Below are 7,670 nucleotides of genomic sequence, written 5' to 3' on the forward strand. Positions count from 1 at the left end.
GTCTGGGGCTACATATGGGACCCTTTAATGCAACCCACAGGATCCATCTCTTTACATGTGGCTGGGATTGCACAGGGGCAGCTTGGTGTCCTAGAATGAGTTTTTAGCCCTTAGACATGTTACAACTTGTTCATTATACCACATCTTGCCCTTCTCCTTGTCCAGCTGGCCTGTGACCCCTCCAGTGTTCACATGATCCATCTCTGCTAATGCTAAGTACAAAAGCTGATTGACTTGGAGTTGACTGTCCTGAGTGATCATTTCTGCAGCTGTAGGAACAGCTCACAGTGACTTGCAAAGTGCCTTCTCTGTGTATTTTGCAGTATGGAGAAGCTTGAGGGGTTTCTGGGACAGCCATATCCTCCACCCAGCATGTCAATTAACAAAGCATAGAGTTATGTGAATCCATTTATACAAAGCGAGAGGGGAAATCTTCAGGACTTTGGAAGTCTGACCTGGAGAGCTTTTGTGACAATTAGTCACATACTTGGTTGTACTGGCGACCTTTTCTCAAATTGGAATTATATGGAACCTCTGCCTCATTAGTGTAGAGAGCACCTGGGGAGTTTCCTGGGCTGCCCAGGGAATGAAAGTAAGGCCCACAACTGGGCATCCCAAGATGAGTCCAGAGTACATGCTGTGATCAAAGCAAGGAGTCTGTTGAAACTGGGGCCCCAGGATGGAACTGGAGTAGATGCTAAGGTCTAAGCAGGGGGCAGATCTGAAATCACATCCCAAGATGAGACTGGAGCTGAAGCTGGAAACCAGTGCAGAGCCGGAGCCAACATCACAACTCACTACTGGGCTGGGGCCTAAGTTGTGGCTCAAGATGGGGAGAAGACAAAGCCCAAGCACTGTCCAGAGCCAAAATTGCAGCTAAAGGTGTGCCCAGAGTTAAGATAACATCCCTACCAGGACTGGAACAAAAATCATGGCCCAATGTCAGGACAAAACAACAGTCACCGTCTGAGGCAGTGCCAGAGCCAAAAATTCATAACCCAAGATGGGCTGGAACCAAAGCCATGGCCAGAGATGGAGGCCAGAACCTATGTTGCTGCCCAGACTGCTGTGGCACTCACTGTCTGAGCATGGACCAGAGCCAAATTTGAGTTGGAGGCAAATAGTGGTCCAAGATAGGGCAGGAACTGAAGTTGATGCCTAAAGTTTTAGCTCTCATATTTTTCAGATTCTGTACTGCATTAGTATATAATGCTGAACTTCATATAGAGTGCTATCAAGTTCTCTTCACAGTTCAGTTAGACAAAGCAATCCTTTTCCAGCCTGTGAACCAAGGTCACCATTGGGGGGGGAGGGGGGGGGAGGGGGCAAACTTTGAGGATGGGACTTCATTACGTGAAGCTGTAATTGGACAATTAACCCCAATATGCAAATTACAAACCAAACCAAACTTACAAAAGTGTGAAAACTTGTGACCTGACGGCCATCTTGGATGTAGCCTCGGCCTTGGGCTCCACTGCTCAAGGTGTATCCTTTGAAGGCCTTTTTAATAAATACCTCCTCTATTCCTCTTACTTTTACTTTTTACTATTCCTCTTACTAGTTTCTGTTCTAGGTAACCTCTCCAGGCATCAAAGTCACAGCCAAGTATTGAGCCAGAGCTGAAATCATGCCCAGAAATGACACTGAGATGAAGCCACAGACCAATATGGGGCTACAACCACAACCTGCTATCCAGCCCTAGCCACAGCCACAGACCAGATACTGAAGCTGAAATAGCAACCTGGTATTAGGCCAGACCTGTCTCGGAGCCCCAAGATGCATCTGGAGCTGAAATCATGGCCTGAAATTGCAGTGGAACTAAAGTTACATCCAGAGCTGAAGCCATGGCCCAAGATTTCCCCCAGAGGCAAAGTAACAGCCCAAGCTATGACAAGGAACAAATTAGCAACCCAAATAGCGGCTAGAGCCACAGACATGGCCTGAGATTGAGCAAGAGCCAAAGATGCAGCAAAAATGGCACCACCACTGATGTTACAGTTTAGGATAGGGTTGGAGCTAAAATCAGGGTCTGGCAGAGGGCTGGAGCCAAACTTGTGCCTTGAAATGCAGCCAGAGCCAAAGTCACAGCTCAATACAGGACTGGAGCAGAAGCCATGATCCTCACAGGGACTAGAGGAGGGACCAGAGTTGAAGCCCTGCTCCAAAAACTGAGCCAAACTCAGTCTCACAGTGGACAGGAGCCAAAGACACTCAAAAATAGCCTCCAGTCATTGAACAGGGAACAGGGCTGAAACCATTGCCCAAAAAGCAAAAGTTGCAGCCTGAAATGGGCTAAAGCAGAAGTCATGAAGCAAGCAGGGACCAAAGGCAAAGTTGCAACTGAGTATCAGAAGCAGAGACAATAACATGGATGGCGAGGTGGCCAGAGTTAAAGGCACAGCCTGACACAGGTCTGAAGCTGAAGTAGCAGCCCAAATAAGAGCTGTAATAGCCTCCCAATCAGGGCCAGAGCCAAAGCTGTGACCTACCATCACGCTGTTGGCAAAGCATCTGGCCAATATCAGCCCAGAGATTAAGTCACAGACCAATACCAATCCAGAAACAAAACTGCAATCAGAGATCAGTCTGTAGCCAAAGCATGAGCCCCAGATGGAAATGAAGCCAAATTTGTGGCCTGAGAAATAGCTTAAGCCAAAGTTTCAGATGAAGATGTGGCTGGAGACAAAGTCACAAGCCAAGACAGGGCTAGAGCCAAAGCCACAGCCCAAACAGTGGCCAAGTCATTTCAGCCTCCTGAGGAAGGGTCAGACCCAAAGCTTGGGCAGACCCACCTGAACAATGGTCAGAGCCAAAGTTATGGCCAAAGATGGGCCTGAAGCAAAAATCTCAACCCAGTATTGAGCCACAGCTGCAGCAGCAGCCTGAGGTGAACCAGAACTCAAATTGCTGCCATAGATGGGAGATCAAGTCTCACTCTAGTATCTCTACAAAACTGAGATTACCAGCTCAATCTGGCACCAGTCACAGCCTTGTGGGACCAGAGCCAAGGTTGCTGCCCCATATCAGGCAGGACCCAAAGTCACAATCCAAGAAGGGCAGAGGAGAGTCAAAGACCAAGCAGGGGCAGAGTAGACACGGGAGAAGAGTAGACTCCAGCTCCAGTTGGAGTCAGAGCCCTCTGTCAGGCTGGCAACAAGCTCGTGACCCAAGATGGGACCAGAATCAAAGTTGTGGCTCAGGATCCTGGAGCTGCGGCCATTGCTAAAGATGAGTCTGGAGACATGATAGAGGCCCAAGATGGCTCCTGACCTCTACTCACAGCCTGAACAGAGGTCAGACCTGCAGTCACGGCCTCATGGGACCAGAACCAAAATCACAGCCCAGCCAGGGGCCAGAGCTGAAGCCTGATGCCAAGTTGGAGATGAAGAGACAGGACCAAGGAGCAGGGGCTGGAGCCCAGCTTCAAGAGTGATACACAGCCAGAGTCAAACCTAAGACCAACACTGGGCTAGCACGCAAGCACTGGCTTGAAGCAGGCAGGAGAAAAAGTTGCAGATGAAGACGGAGCTGAGCGGAAGCGGCAGCTCAATATTGAGCCAAAGTTGAATTGAGCAGGACCTAGAGTCAAAGTCATGGCCCAAGATGCGCCCAGAACAAAAGCCAGAGCCTGACAGGGGAACAGCTTAAGTCTCAGCCCAAGAGGAGCTGAAATCTTGGCCTAAGCAATGGCTGGAGCTGAAGCAAGAGTGAAAATGGGGCCAGTCAAAATAATGGCCTGAATAAGGACCAGAGCCAGTCACAGCTGAAATTAGTGCCCAAGCTGAAGGTGCAACTGAGCCTTTTGGGCAGGATTGGAGCCAAAACTGTGACCCAGTAACAGGCCAGAGCGAAAATAGTGACTCAGGATGGTGCTAGAGCCAAAGTTGAAACAAATTCCTCTGATTGTGTCCTCTTCAGGGTGTTAGCTTAGGGCATTGCATCACATTCATCCTTGTTCATCACTTACCATCAGCAACAATAATAATTAGAGAATTGTAATTATCCCCTGGCAATTAGCTGTCTATTTTTATGATCTTCTTAAGTAGAAAGAATACATTTTGATTTCAAAAGCCCACAGGGTAACATGTAGTGTTAAGTTTGGGCTTGAGTTTGATGAATTGATTGGACAATTGCAGAGGAGGGAACACAGGCTTGTTTAGGAATAATGCCCAAACATGCCACTGTTCTCGAGTCAACTCCATTGCCAGTCAAGTATGGGATGTCTGTGTCCTCCTCACAAACTAATGCTGAATCAAGTATCTTATGTACTCTTACAATCAGAATAAAGTCGTAAAACTGATGTAATTTCCACTTGAAATGCTATGCTGAAGAAATGCAGTTGGCATCCTACATTTAATATGAATTCAAACTGTACTGCTGGGAGGCTGGTAGTGGAACAGATCCAGCAGTGGTAATTCCAGTAGGCTCCCTTGGTGACCTAAAGCAGGCACAGAGAGACAGCACAGGCTCCTTGTGAACACTGCCTTGAACCTGTGCTTACTGATGACCTCCCATCTGGGGTCACAAAGCAGGTGGAGACAAAATCCAGCTCCACCATTAGGTTCTAAATACACAAGCTGCAAGTTTACTGCACATCTTTTTTATGTTGTCATTTCACACGGATTTGTTCATAGGTGCAAAGAGTTGCTAGACCTTGTAAGGACGTGGATCTGAGAGAACATGAGAGAAGGCAGAGATGAGCAGTGATGCTGTACTTGCCCTTCAGCTGAATAGACTCTGCAGTAAGTGGTGCCAAGTACCCTCAGCTGGAACTGTCAACCACTTCCACCAGCGCATTTGCACTGACTCTTTATCCAGGCACTGCCTGAAAGCCACCTTGGAGCACCTTCCTCCCAAAAACAGGTGCCTGCCTGCAGCTGTGGCCTCCAGCTACCTCCCAGATGTGGCAGCTGTGTTTCAATGCAGAAATAGACCTTTGTATGAATTGTAGTGGAGAAAGGGAAATTTCTCAGCCTTGGCCATCTGATGACTAATGATACGGTTAGCCAAATACCTGAATTTAGTTTTTATCCTGGATTAGATTAGAAAAACCATGAAAATAAAGAGAACACAGTGTCATTTTATACCAGGAATACTCAAAGCTCTGCCTAATGTGCTAACAGTGTATTTTCTATTCCTGGATTACTGTGCACTAGCCCTCACACCTCTGCATAAGTATGTACCCACATACAGAAAATCTCCTTCAAAAAGAAGTGCCAGTGCACAAGTAGCACTCAAGCTACAGCTGCATGGTTTACTCTAGAATACAGTTTTACTGCAGACAGGCACTTTACTTCTGTGTCACTGTCAGATGGTGATTTTAGTGCACCTGATGCCATTCCCCTGACAGAGCACAATTTTATAGTAACGTGCCTGTTTGCCTTAGCATATAGCTGGAGATAGCATGCATATTATCTATAGGTATAATATACAGCATGACTGAAGAAGGTGAGAGGGCTTGCATGCTGAGTAGTTAATGCAATTATCACTCAGCCACAGGGCTTTTCATGTTTGCCAATGCACCTCTCACTGAAAAGCTGTGACACCCAGTACTGCACCAGTAACTTCCCAAAACAGACACTATCAGTACCTTTGATCTGCAGAAGGAGGGGAGTCAAAGAAACCAGACTGACTCTGCAGTCCCTCAGTCAAGCCTTACCTGTTAGGCTTTTCCTGACAACACATTAGTTGAAGTTACCAGCTCATCAACTTCTTCCCCAAGAGATATAAAGTTTGCAGCATAAGCAAATTTTACAACACTTACAATCCTAAACCCACTGTCAGGAAAGGACTAGCTCCTATCCCTTTTGCTGTTGCCATAAACCCTGCTGAATGGCTATGCAAGCAACCCTGTGCCTTTATATTTGACTTATATGTCTTCACCAAGTAAAGCCAACCAGGGCAAACTTGGCTCAGCTCATGAAATATTCACAGCACTGTAACACAATTACACGTGTATGCATATACACAGGGACATGTAATAAGTGGGAATGTTCTCACTGCTTTGAGATGAAAACGACTTTTTTCTTTTCCCCTAAGAATTTCTTGCTGCCCGGGGTTAAATGTAGGTCAAGCTGTCTGAGCCCATGTCTGTGGCACACAGAGCAGGATTAAACTGGAATTTTCCACTCAACTCAACTGTCAATCACTATAATGTCTGCAAATGTTAAATTAAGCTGGAATGATCTGGTGTTGGCACTGACGGGGGCTCAAGGGTGGCATTTTGGCCTCCATGAAAAAGATGCCCTCTTTCTCTGAACAAGGGGTGGCTATGTCCTGGCTGCTTGCTCAAAGCTCTGCCAAACAGAGAATAGCTCTGTACAAGAGAGTGGGAGGTGTTGGAAGTGAGCAGAGGGAAACGGTACCTTGCAAATGGAGGGACTGGGAATGATGGTGAGGGAAAGGTTATTCCCAGTATTGCCACAGCTGCACTGAGACCTGGCACGTACTCCTTCATGTGTGTTTCCTCATCTTTAAAATACTTTTACACCTTTCTGCTGCTGTTCTGCAACACACTTCATAGTGGAAACTATTAAAGGATACAAAATATTTTATCTGATTTACAGATTAGCCCCTTTTTTAAGGAAAGCCAGCTTTCAAATGTCCCCCCCCTAGCCATAGCAGAGCATCCGCTGGCTTAGCATGTGGCAGGCATCCCTGGGATGGATCATGCAGTCCTGCCAAAATAAATAATGTATTTGAGGCAACTTGGAATACCTAAGTCAAGCAGAAATTTGCAGTTAAATAGTAACAACTGCAGCATATAGCTTCCCCTTTATGTTCTGGAACATTCTAGGGACAAATAGGGTTATTGGCTATACAGGACACTGAGAAAATCAGCTCATCAGTTTTACCACGTGTGAAGAATTCAGTGTTTCTCAGGCTCTCAGGAGCAATCATTTGGAAGCCAGTTTGGAAAAAAATGTAGAAAACAAGTGAAAAAAAATCATGCAAGTTTTTAGTTTTCTTAGTCAATGCTAGAGTTCTGCAAAAGCAGCACAATGCAAACTGCACAAAAAGCAGGGCATCGCCACAGTAGAAGCAAGCTATTAGAAGAGGATTCAGCAGTAAGGGTTTTAAAATGTGCATTTTAATTAGAACTCACTTAAAGCACAACCGATCAAAACAGTGATAATGAGAGAAGCCTAATTAATTTTTGTCTAAGTAACGAAGTCTCATTACAGAGGGGTCTTTGGAAAAAAAGGGTTTGGGATGTTAAAAACAGGGTGTTTGTAATGAGACACAATACTGCTGGGAGCCTGGAAGCCAGACCTAGAGGTTTCACAGGACTGCAGCAGCCACTATATTAATCTTTCAGCAGAAAAAAGTAACCCTACTGAGATGAGATATCCCATTTACAGCTGAGTTGCAACCATTGGCAGTGATATTAAAACACAATCAAACAGAATGGCATATTATAAACCAAATATAAATACAATTAAAACCAGATTAAGTAAAAGATCAAAGCAGGCTCAAAAAATGCAGTTTCCAGGGAGTTCAGGGTTCAGACAGTAGAGGAGGAGCAGAAGCTTGGAGATTTAGAGTACTTCTAAGGACTAAGGAACTAGCAATTTTCTAAATACTAAAGAAGAATTAAAATGCTGTAGATGGAGGAGAGCAAATTCAGGGTGGTTATAGGAAAAAAATATGGTTTCTTTTGACCCAAAAAT

This window comes from Poecile atricapillus, chromosome 2 (genome assembly GCF_030490865.1).
Source record: "Poecile atricapillus isolate bPoeAtr1 chromosome 2, bPoeAtr1.hap1, whole genome shotgun sequence".
Classification (NCBI taxonomy): Eukaryota; Metazoa; Chordata; class Aves; order Passeriformes; family Paridae; genus Poecile; species Poecile atricapillus.